General features: G+C 36.0%; 1 pseudogene; it reads left to right on the forward strand.

The window, feature by feature from the left end:
- The first annotated feature begins 311 nt into the window (after positions 1-311).
- Positions 312-2,832, forward strand: LOC113300522 (annotated as a pseudogene).
- The last annotated feature ends 10,788 nt before the right edge of the window (positions 2,833-13,620 follow it).

Raw genomic sequence — 13,620 nt, forward strand, 5'->3', positions numbered from 1 at the left:
TTTCAGATATTGCCCATTTCACTAGGTCTGACCATTGTTGACACCTATTTTGGTGACAAGTCTACAATTAATTCAAGAATACTTTGACAACCAACGCATATGTGTAAAAATTCAAATTCAAAGATGAAAATAATGTTCTTGGAACTTGAAGATATTTCATACACAAGATGTTAACAATAATAGTTTTAGAATGATTAAAAGAATACCCACTTTCAGAAAAGTTTATGACAATGAGACAGATGATAAAATCTATTGATCTCTATAAATACTATGTAGCAAGATCTGGTCATACCACATCTATCAACATTCTCTCTGGCATTTCATTTTAGTCTTGTCTTCCGAGAAATCCACTTAGTCACCTCACTAGCCTAGACTGTATCATTATGGGTTCAATAGATGAGGTCAAGAAGGAATCAGCAGGGGAAACACTAGGGAGATTGTTGAGAGGAGATATTAAAGATGAGGAACTGAAGAAGCTGATTAAGTTTCAATTCGAGAAACGTCTGCAATGGGGTTACAAATCATCTCATCAAGAACAACTCTCTTTCAACCTTGACTTCATTAAATGTACAAGTTCTCTCGTTTCTTCCTCTAGTACAACTCTTTGCCTGAAAAAATTGTTAAAAACAGCAAGTGACACAAGCTATCAGCAATCACTTATGTTGATGTGTCCAGTGACCATGATTTCATTTCTTTCTACGACTGATAGTTTCTATTCTATTGACATGCATCTGAAGTGTGTTTAAGTGACATTTATTCATGCACATGCTTAGGATGGTATTCAAATGTAAACAGTCAAGAGTGTGTTATGCAGACATGTTATAGGTGTGAGAGCAAGATTACTTGTGTTGTACTGACTAACTCATTTGACTGTGTAGCCTTGAAAAAGATGGAAATGTCAGGAGAGATTGAGACAATGAACAAGGAAACGTATGAACTACCAACAGAATTCTTAGAGGCAGTTTTTGGGAAAACTTCCAAGCAAAGGTACATCACAGAACATTTTCATAACTTCAATGCTGCACTATGTTTTCGTTCAGAATTCTCATTGTCTAAAAAAAAAATGAATATGCAGTATGTGTTACTTCAAACATGAATCAGCAACAATGACGAAGCAGAAGAAGCTGCACATGAATTATACTGTGAACGAGCACAAATCAAAGATGGACAAACTGTTATTGACATTGGTTGTGGTCAAGGTGGTCTAGTTCTATACATTGCTCAGAAATATAAGAACTGTCATGTTACAGGGCTCACTAATTCAAAGGCACAAGTCAATTACTTACTCAAGCAAGCAGAGTAAGTATCTGTGAGTGACATAGACGACTAGTATTTAAAAAGAAAATATTTAACTTTCTAAAGCAGCCTCTTTAATACTAAATTCTCCGTAATAAACACTAAAAATTTCATTTGACATAATATCTTTCCATAGGAAACTTGGGTTGACAAATGTCGACGCCATACTAGCAGATGTTACTCAATATGAATCTGACAAGACATACAATCGACTACTTATGATTGAAGCCATAGAGGTATACCGAATCAATCTCATAAGTTATTTATCACCCAATATTTCTACCCAATATAAAAAGAAAATAGGAAAACGTATGCGAAAGCTGAATATCTTTCTTTTTTCATGTTTGCAGCACATGAAAAACTTACAACTGTTCATGAAGAAACTATCAACTTGGATGACAAAAGAAAGTCTTCTCTTTGTAGACCATATCTGCCATAAAACATTTGCTCACTTTTTTGAGGTCAGATTCTAATAAATTTATGACAAAAATTCATGTTTGTTTGTAATGAAGCTTTTAGTTATTAGTGGTTGTCTTTTGACACTCGCCTTGTATACAGGCAGTCGACGAGGATGACTGGTACTCGGGTTTCATCTTTTCCCCAGGTTGTGCAACAATACTAGCCGCTAACAGTCTCCTATATTTCCAGGTAAAAAGCAATAACCACTAAATGTTCAAACTTCATGGTGTTTTAGAGTTTCTAATGAAGTGCAGATAATATCTATATGCGGGATGATGTTTCAGTTGTGGATCATTGGGTTGTCAACGGAATGCACATGGCTCTTTCAGTGTAAGAAATACTTCTGATGCCAGGAAAGCCCTACCCAATTACTGACATGAATATATCCTTGGTGCTTAATGCATAAATAATCAGTTCATGATACAACCAGCACAATGAAACAGACCAACAGAATAGACTCTGTTCAAACTATAAAATGGCTGTGTAAGGGGGAAAAAGTTTCAATAGAAAAAAACTCCATTAGGAAGCATAGTACTTATATCCATATCTGAAATGGGCATGACCTTTACCAAACTTTTCATAAACTAATACATCATGTTGACTCTTTTAAAGGAAAATTTACTCTTGACTGCAGAGACATTTGGAGAAAGACGCTAGACGAAAATATAGAAGCTGCAAAAGAAATTCTATTACCTGGACTTGGAGGAAGCCACAAAGCAGTGAACGGAGTTGTTACGCACATTAGAACATTCTGTATGGGAGGGTACGAACAATTCTCAATGAATAATGGAGATGAGTGGATGGTTGCACAGCTGCTATTCAAGAAGAAGTAGTGAGGCAATTTCCATGCCAACTGCATTTTCCAGAGCTGTGTAATAATGTGACCCTCTAGTAATAATAATTGTGGGTTGTATCACAGGGGTTTGGCTTGTTTTTGTTGTCTGCATTTCTACTGTGTTTTTTATTTTTAGTTTGGATTCAAGATTTGAAGAAGTCCATTCTTAATTATATCATGTAATGGATTTATCAAATCAACAGGTGTGAGAAAACTGTACCAACATTTGTGTTTTCCTTTTATCTACTCCCTCCATTTCTAAATAATAGGCTGGTTTCTATAAATAGATGTTTAAAAAAAAAATAGGCCGGTTTACTAATTGGGAAAGTCAAATATTACTTTAGTTTTCTAGACCACTTTTCTCTGAACTTCTTTTGATGACAAGTGTCATGTGGACCATTTCACCTTACTTTTTTTGTTGACAAGTGTCATGGAAATCATTTCACTTCAGTTCTTTTATTGACAAGTGTCATGAGGACCATTTTCAATGATTAGTTCTCTTAATTTCCTTAATTTTCTCTAAAAACAAAACAAGCCTATTAATTAGGAACGGAGGGAGTAGTTGATTATTTGTCTATCTATAATAGATCTGAAGAAACTCTAGCACCTTTGCATTTCATTCACCTCTTATTTTCTCATTTCAACCCATTGCCGCTTAATTTTCCCGTGTTAATTCACACTGGCCATCTGATGAGCAACCTCCTCATTATGTAAGTTACAATTCAGCTAAGTGATAATGTGATCTGATATCTAGAGCTAGCTTTTGTAATCTTAAAACTCAAAGAACCAGTGAGTCGGCAACACACTTTTGTCTAACAAAATGCTATTCTTTTGCTCCATTAGTTTGGTTAACTGCATAACCTCCCTCTCTGCTTTCTAATGCTGATATCCATTCTAATGTGTTTGCATCCTTGCCACAGTATATTCTGTGCACCAAGGCTCTACCAATTACTGTGCCAACTGTGTATTTCTCTAATTGTAAGCAGTGTGTTAATTATGTTCTTTACTCTAGTCTTAACAGAAAGGGAGTTCATATTCATCAGCCAACGCTTGTCAACGGTCACAGTTCATCAGGAAGATCTCTCTCCCATTTTGAATGGGTTCTTAACAAAGGTCGTACCATTCCTGCTTGTGTTCAACCCGGTCTGACTTTTCGTTATTAGTCCTTCGACGCAGCTGATACTGTGGCAAAGAGGGGGAGCCTGTTGGCACTGGGAAGCATAGCTAGTGATTTGGTAGTAGAAGAAATTAACCTACATCAGCAGTGGGTACGACCACGTTAGGGTCAACTTAAAATGGCTGTATGACTCTTGTATTAAAATTTGTCTAACATAGGCGATTAGTCTCTCTCTCTCTGCTATCTCAGCGGAAGTAGGGAACATACTCCATGTTTGGCTCAATCACCAAAGACAACAAATATAGGTGCATATTAAGCAGCAAGACCGACAGTGGTTTAGTTATGTAGAAATTTTAAAGTTGCGCAACTGGAAACCGGAGTTATATGCACAAAATCCTTTCATACACATTAATAGATAAACCAAAAAGTCATGAAGAATTCTTATATTGCATTTCATGATATGAAGTGAAAACACGGAACAAAGGGAGATGTAGGCGTTATCATTGTCAATGCTGCTTAACCCTTGCACACACATTACTAACAAAATATACTAGTTAGTGATCATACAACTTAAGTACTTAAGAACTGACCGTTTTTTAGTTTGATTTCGGTAATTGGTCTTGCTTGCTGAGGACAGCCACTTTGCTCTCCAGGGAAAATAACCTTCCATGAGGTTCTTGTATATTCTAATTTCCATTATGCATTTAACCTACAAAAGTGCAGCAGAATTTTTATCACAGAGGAAGGCAGGGGAGGGAGGGAAGTAGGGAGTGAGTGAGTGAGTGAGTGAGTGAGAGAGAGAGAGAGAGAGAGAGAGAGAGAGAGAGAGAGAGAGAGGGAGAGAGGGAGAGAGAGAGCACCTCGTCCACATCCATTTCCATACCAGACATTTCATGGCCTTGACAATCAAAGCCGACTTCACCTGATGTTCCCTGCTCAGGTCCCTCTCTGCTAATGGATAATGTACCTGCAGAAGCCATGAGACTATTGTAGATCTGAATCTTTTCACTGAAGTAATACGTTAATACAACGATTATGCAGACACTTACATTTCAAATCACTAATCTCTGATAAACTTGTAGCTCTAGTTTCTCCAAGGCACTCACACTTTGACTGAACTCATTTTCCAGATTGAGAACTCCCCTAAGATATGGGAGCATAACAAGTTGCTGAATAATGTGAGAATCAAAGAACTGTAGTTTCACCAAATTCAGAAGACAAGAAGATGACCCCATCCAATTTGGGGAACTTTAAACCCTAGAAGTATGAAAATTTCAATTGGGTTCAAAATAGGGTGTGAGGCTTCAAGACCTTCCAACACCAAATTAGCTTCTTCTTCTTCTACTTCTTGTTTTCTGAAATCCCATTGCAGATATGACAGCAGACCCATAAATTCATCTCCATCTAAATTTTAGGTCACCCAATTTGAAATCCTAGTTCCTTAGAAAACTGATTTCACCCAAAGGGACTAAGCTCATTTCAATTGCAAGAATGACCCATAAATTTATTCAGCTCAGTGGAAACCTCCACCACCATCGATGGGTTTTGGAAATTCGAACGCTAATGCTATGGATATGAGGTGTTGGCATTAACTTCAGAGATGGTTCACTTGCAGGAGAAGCTGATCAGAGTAGGGTTAATGGAGAAAAGCTCTAAAGGTTTGCTGATGAAAGGAATAAAATACCCGCTGATCAAAATTAACAATTTTGGGGGAAATCTCTCTGCAATTTTATTATTTGTTTGGCACACAGTGGGCTGTTTTATGCTGCACGCGCACCAGTTTGGTTAGTGCCTAATGCCTATGCTGTAAAAGGTGTCAGTCCGGTCGGCCCTACAAATCAAAGTCAGTGCAGGCTGCCCCGTCATTCGAGCTCGTTAAGGTTTTCTCTTTTCTCTCTCTTTTCCTTCCCGGGAAAGAGGAAGATCCTCGTACTTTAGATTCATAACATTTTGAAGATCATTTACTGTTACAAGGTTAATACGACGTAGAAGTTACGCAACATAGCTGTAGTCTATAATTTTTGAAGTATTTTCGATGACATTACGATTATAAAATATTGTTATATTTGTTGCATCCGATACACATAATCCAAAAATTGATAAAAAAAAAAAAAAGCAATAAATGTTAATTTCAAGATTTGTACTAATGTTATCACGATATTTCATAGCTTTCCCGTATCTTTCCATCAATAGTTATAGAGTAGGCTTTGAATCATCCCCAAAAATGATGTCATACCCACTCCATGCGGTTTCCTATCAGAAAACAGCTTGAGCTCCTTTCTATGGAGGGTCGTTCCTGAGATTTTTTACCCGGAAGTAAATAAGTATTTTTTTTGCTCCCATAAATAGAAAATTGTGTACAAATTTAAGTATATTTACATTATTTTGATAGTGTGGGTATCTTTATCCCAGAACATCAGTATATGTGGGATAAATTTTATATGTAATGTTGGTATCAAAATCTGACTAAACGGCCTAAGGCCGCCCGAATATTTTGATTTCTTTGTTGTAGATAACGAAAAATATAGCTACATATTGTTTGGTAATTTTATCTTTCAAAAGCATAAAAGTCTAATAAATTGTTAAAAGAAGTATGCTTATAACCTAAGTTTAAAAAAGTCACCAAAATAACATTCTTGCTAGCAGGAAAAAAACGGTAAATTATATTTTTTTACACAAGAAATGGCATAGTATGTAATATTTTAAATTGATTCAACTCAACTCCATTACCAAAAAGAATAAAATTTTGATTCCATAAAGTTAGTTAACCACATTTCAGAATTAATTTCACTCAGATATCTATATTTTGTAAGAAATTTAATAATTCCATAATAATCACATAATAAGTATAAGAAAAACTAAAAAATATAACTTAAAGATGAAAAAAATAGTATATTAAGAAAGTAGGAAAAATATCTAGTCCTAATTAAAACCACTAACTTTTACCTTTGTATTTTATACAAATTTTGCCTGATCATGAACTTTTATTAGACAAAAAACCCCAAATGTGCAAGATCTATTTTGTTGTCCCTCGCCTTTTGTTGCCCCAAAGTGGGGCTTGTCCTGCTTACCACTCGGGACCGGCCCTAGCCATATGACCCCCTTGTTTCAATGGTTTTGTAGCGCCCCCAAATCTAGCAGCTGACTAATCCAAGAAATTAACTAAAAATAGAGGTAGAAAGAATCTAAATCATATACTCAAGCATCCAATTAAGAAATCTGCTACAAAACTTAACCCAAAACTAGCCCCGCTCAGTAATATCTATATATACAGGAACTCCTCTCAAATGATACATATACAATAATCATTTGGTTTACAAATATAATATGCAACATAAAAAAAAATTTATATATATATAGAGCTGAAGTAATCTAACAAACAGACTAAACTCCTCGAAGTTTTCGCTGCGCAACTCTGATATGTCTCTGAAACTGAAAGTGCGAATGGGTGAGCACATCATCCCTAAAAGGGGTGCCCAGTGGAAATAACATTTAACTTTCAAGTAATCATATGCAAGATTTGGAAAACAACACATATTTTCCCAAACATCAAATAGCGACCAAGTCACTGAAAATGAACAAACACGTATATGGAAAAACTCCTTCTTCAAACAATGTATAATATGCTTGTAAATTCCTAACCGTCAATTCACACCTAATAGCTATTGAAATCACCAAAACCATGATGACCCATAGTAAGCATAAAAGCTGAATTCATGTAGATATAAATGTGAAGGAGCGTATCCTATATAAATGTGAAGGAGCGTATCCTATATACCACAAGTGGAAATTCTTATTTCCCATAACAATTCATAATGACATACAAAACATTACAAGTCCTTTCCAAATCGTGGAAAGATTCAAAGAATCAACAGAACAGTCGAAATGCAAACTAAATAAAGCATGGAATGTACAATTAGACAATGCATGAGTTTGATAAACAAAGACTTTTATAAAAGAAACAACAATAGTTACAAAAGAGTGGGAGCCAGTTGCAAAACTGCGTTTTTGGTGTATTGTCCACGATCCACTGTTCATCCTTTGAATCGACCGTTGTTAATACAAACTACCTGTTAAAACAAGAACTCTAAGAATCTAGCCAAAATGGCTCACACAAGAATCATACAAGTTTATCTAATAGTTCTAAGCCCATATGGTATCACATTCTCTACCTTTAATATAACTAAGAGTTTACTAGTCCTATTAGGTTGATTCTATAGTTTGTAGCTAAGTCTTATGAATATCTACAATCTTGTAGAATAAGCCAAAGGCTAATTCAGACCACAAGTGGTCCAAATCATCAACATAAGGTAACTAGTCCTAAGCCCAAATTCTCTAAACAGGCTCATTAACCAAAGGCCTGGTCCAACTGGTTAGCTAACGGTCTCTAACGGTCAGAAGGGTCAACTAACAGTCAACGTCTAAGTCAACAGTCAAGATCAAGGTCCTGGTCGAAAGGTCAATTGAGTCAAATCGGATCAATGATTAACTCGGTCAAGTCTGGTCCTGGTCTACTAAGTTAAATACACCGAGTAAGCTAAGCTGAGTGGATTGACTAACCAGCCTTATTCTACCGCAGTTACAAGAGCACAACTAGCATATTCCCATAAAAAGAAACAGTATACAAAGTATTCATTTAAACAGAATTCTGTACTTTAAGATTACCTTGATGCAGTTGCAGGCTTCCATTAAGGCCTCTGCTAAACAAAATTACAACCACTCTCTTTCTCCCGATTCACTTTACATATAACAATTCATAAATCCTTTAATTTCTACATTTATGCTTCAATTCAGACTACACTTTCCGTCTGCATCTACAAGCACTCATCCATTCTAAATCTGCTCAACAAGCACACATAATCCAAATCTCATATCCTGCAACTCTACACACAACATCTCCAATACTAACAACTCTATAAACACATCATGAATCTCAACAACAAGACTGTAACAACACGAATTTTTTTTCCTTGGGCTTTGTGCATGAGCCTAACCCATTCGGGTGGGCAGCACTATGATTGTGCAATGTGGGTGTATAATCCTGGTATCGATAGTTAGGGGCGTAAATTTGGGCAGGTCGGGCCGCCCGACCCAAAAACTAAGACAGGCCGGGCAGGTCAGGCTTAATATTTGTGAGCCCGTAAACAAATTCAGGCCGGACAGGCCGGGCACAAGTAGATAATTTGCTACCCAAAGACCGCCCAAAACCCGTTTTTTATACGGGCAGGCCAGATCGGGCCGGACAGGCCACTATTTTGATTTTTTTTTTTAAGTTTAAATTTTCGAATGAACGGTATTAAATACAATATCCTTTCCTTTCCAACATCGCATATCATAAGTGATAGTATTATTTTATATTTAAATTACACTGAAAAATATTTAATTTTAGCCTATAATAAATAATTAATTAGAGTACAATAAACTTTCTAATAAGAAAATATATTACCATTAATGTTTTGAAAAGGTTAATTATAAGTAAAAAAGCAATTATATATTTTATTTTTCTTGACACAAAATTGACAATTATAAAATTGTAACTTTTAAGTCTTTTAAGAGGATATTAAATGATTAATGGCACATAAAAGACTTTCAGGCCGGGCACCAGGCCGGGTATCTGGCCGGGCATCATAATTAATCGCAAAGCCCGAGACCGCCCAATAAATTAATCCAGGCCAGGCCGGATGGTCCATGACGGGCCATAACAGGCTTTGGGCTACTTCGGATACAGGCGGGCTCGGGTGGATACAGGCAGGCCGAGTATTTTCGGGTATTATTTACACCCCTATCGATAGTTGTGGTGAGTGCCCTAAAGCCAATATGTGCTTTAACTAACTTAAAGTTATCCCTTAGTAACATTAGGGTGCATAACTAGCAGATCCTATAGAAATGTCCATAAATATTGAGCATGGTTGACACGTAATGGACATGAGCACAGCCAAGAAAGGTGGATTTATTCATCTATTCGATTTACAAAACCAACTCTGATTCAGAAAACACCAAGTCTTATTCTTCCCTGTTGTTCCATTATTTTCTTTTCTTTTCTTTTTCTCATCAATTGATATTTTACCATCTCTAGCAAGAGGAAAGCTTAATTGGGGTTTCAAGCAAATCTAGTTTCCAGTTTGGCTAAGTAGGTTGGATTTCATTCAGGTAGGAGGTTTTTATTTCAATCTTTCAATCTTTCATCTCATGTTTTTCTACTGCTTCGTTGGAACTAATTTCTACTTTTGATTCTCTGATTTGGCTTTGTGTCTTTTAAAGTACCCATGCCTTTGATTATTTTTTAACGGTGTTTAAACTTGAACTTGGTTCGAAACCCATCAATTCTTTTTGATTTAACTCTTATACTTTGAACTGTGCATAATTTCGAATGAATTAAAATGATTTTGTAAAGATTAAAAATGTCTTACAGTTACAAAAGCCCGTTTTTTTTCCTAACTTAAATCTATAGTATTGAACTTCTGGAATTGCCTATACCCGTTTGTAAAAATGATCCAGTGAGCTGCGTCATTGATTCTACTTTACCATTATCCAAAGATTTGAAATTTCCTTCATGAACTTCTTTGATAGTTTTCCCACTATATTTTCAGTTGAATTATTGTTGCATGCAAAGTTTCGAGAACTTGTTTATCCATTTCATTTCATGTCATTAGATTTTATTTGTAATCCTTGTTGATTAGTAAGTTACTGGAACATTTTTGTTTTCATTAGTATGTACCACTTGCTCTAATTTTTTCATATTTGTCTTAGTCAAGCATCAGTTTAACTAATAGTAGTTGTATCTTTAAAATGGAAACGAGTTGTACCTTTTTTTAAATAATTTGTTTTTGAAATATTTTCCTACAGTCTGGATTTTTGTAAAATGAAATTAAGTTAATGGAAGGAATGTGTACCTATAGAGCCACTTGATTTATTTAGTTTGATTTGTTTGGATTTCCATATTTGCATGGCCTGCTTTACTCACTTATCGTATCAAGTATTTTCTGCTTGAAAAAGGGTGTTAAAATGATTGAGTTTTGCTTGCGGAACTGACTTCTTGGTAAGGTTGAAAACTTTGGATCTTAGACTTGTGTTGGTTAGTCGTTTGATTTCGGAGCTATCTTATTTCCTCGAAATGTATGTATGAATTTACATTTTGTCGTGTGATTACGATGGGAAGCTAAGAGAGCTCTACTCTAGGAACGTCGAGCCTAAGTGGCACCCCACCACCTAGGATTACATCGGGCCAGGCAGCCCAGCCCAAGCCCGATTATAGCACAGGTCGGGCCAGGCAGGCCAGCACAAGCCCGATTATAGCACAGGTCGGGCCGTGCTTGTAGTCCTTACTACCCATTAAGTTTAACAGGCCAGACCGGGCCGCGCAATTGCAAAAATTTAATGTCGATGGCCCGTCCATACCGGTCAGGTCGGGCCGCGCAGACTTCGGGCCCAAGAGATAATTCAAAATTTTAAAAAGTATATAGGTTTGTTTTCTGGCTTGATAAATGATGATATATCTGTAACTTGTTCAAATGATAGTTCAAGCAATTCATATTCATTACTGAGAAATGTAATTCAAAAGTTTCTCTAACCCCAATAAATTGTTCAAGTATGAAATTTAAGTTCTTCAGAAATCCATCACAATAGTAGAAAACTTTATTCCAGACAATCGGCAGTAATGAAAGTCGGGTAACTAAACAGGCTACTAGGCATGCTAACAGGGTGGACTCCAGTATTTGAACCAAAACCCGGATACGCCCATTTATAATCAGGCTGGAAAACTCGGGTCCGCCCATCAGGCTGGGCAAGCCCATGACAGGATGCCGGGCAAGCCCATGGGATCCTTCGGACCCGTGTGGTACATGGATGGCTGCAGGCTTCCGGGCGGTACACTCCTACCACTACCTCAACGATGGCTGGTATCCAGAGCTATCCTGACCTGATGGTGGCTTTGGCCATGAAAATAGTTAGACGGTGGCTTTGGCCATGAAAATAGTTAGACGGTGGCTTTGGCCATGAAAACAGTAGAGTAACTATATTTGGGGCTCTGAATATATTTTATGATTTATATTTTGCTCAAGAATTATATTTTGCTCCAGAATTTACCCAAATGCCGGAATTTACCCAAATGCCGGCATCTTTTGAATTGTTGTTTCACCAACCACTTCCACAGACATCCCAAATTAACTAATACCAACATTCTTCATCATCATCTCTAATTCCCGGAAATCCTAACTTCTAATTTGGGGAAGAACAGAAACCCTAATTTCTCGAACCAAATTGAATTCTAACTTCTATCAGCAGAAACCCTAACTGCTAGATTCTTCACCGAGAACTGAAACTCAATTGTTAATCTTCTTCCTTTCTCTCAACTAACGATACCCATCACTAATTACTTAACTTCATCCTCAAAACAACCTAAATCCTCGTCTGAAACTCATTTCTCAGAACCCTAGCTTCTTTCTCTAATTCACCTCTTCTCTTGAATCTAAATCAACTAATGATAACCACACCATCACCAACAACGACTATGTGATCTCATAACCTAATCTCATCACTTAATTTCATCACTCAAATCTCTCGGAAATCGGAATCGCCCGAGAAAAGAAGAACAGAAGAAGAAAAAAAAGAACAGAAGAAGAAGAAATAAGAGAAGAAGAAAGAGAAAATAAGAATAAAGAAGAAGAGAAATATGAGTTATCTGCTCGATTTGGTTCGATAAGACCAAAGAGAATTCTACTGGAACACCCAACAATAGGATAAGGGAATCCCAGTCAGTCCAATGGAAAAAAAACTATTTTGCCCTTCAAACAAATCTGATGATATCTTCTTCGTCCGACATCTGAATGACATGTTCGAGTAGTCCATTCCGTGTAATTTTTCGAGATCTATCTAACGATACTAGTTTCGTATCTAACTCGTTGTTATATTAATTTTTATTAATTAATGTTCATCTCTAACTAATCGAGTAATTAGAGGCTAAGACATCTCTTGACCTGTCTAATAGCGTTGACGAGCATGAGGGTCTTTACAGGTTTTTCCTGCATTATCAATTAAAGTGAAGCCAATTTTTACGCTATGAATTAGTGTATTCAGTGGTAGGGAAATTGATATTCTCAAACCCATATAAGTTATCTTCTTTTCTGGTTCCTTTTCCAGAATTCTAAGAGCTTCATCCAGCGTTGGATCATAGTATAGTGTTTACATATTATTATATTTAGGTTTGTTTATATACATGAAGCTATTAATAAATCTAACTACTTTTTTTTTGTTGTATTTATACGATCTGATAGTTTTTTTGAGGAAAAAATCTAATTCCAAGAAAATTTACCAAGAGGATCAATGCTGGGGAAAAAAATGTATATTAACTCCTTTGAGAGTCGTGATGTGAAGAGGTCACTTTCGTGACAGCTTCTATAAGGGTGCACCTTACGACCATTGGATATAACATCACCAATATGTTTGTATCTCGAGGGAATATTTAAAAAATTGAAATCTCTCAATTATTTTTCCTTATTTTTCTTTTCAAATACATCTTATATTCAGTACTTAATTGTTATTTAATCCTCCCAACGAATCAAATTATGGAACGTAAAAAATAAAAACTAATTAGGTTTGAGTTTTAAACGATGGAAAATCTCTAATTTAACCCAACTCGAACTATGTAAGTAGTATTAAGTTTATTTATCTTGTTAATGTTGTTATATAGTTTGATTAATTATAATTATTTTGGTGTGGCTTGGACCAAGAGTATGGTTTTCCATGAAGTGTCCCTAAGGTATTGCGAACAATGAAGAAACAGATGAGTATTTCTCTGAGTTTGTAAAAGTTACGTAAGCCTTGGTTTTGTTTTTTACCAAGTTTTTCCACCGTAAACTATAATCATATAATACTCAAAACTTTGTAAACAAATAAATCATAGTTCTTAATTGTT

Source organism: Papaver somniferum, chromosome 7 (assembly GCF_003573695.1).
Source record: "Papaver somniferum cultivar HN1 chromosome 7, ASM357369v1, whole genome shotgun sequence".
In the NCBI taxonomy this organism is placed as follows: Eukaryota; Viridiplantae; Streptophyta; class Magnoliopsida; order Ranunculales; family Papaveraceae; genus Papaver; species Papaver somniferum.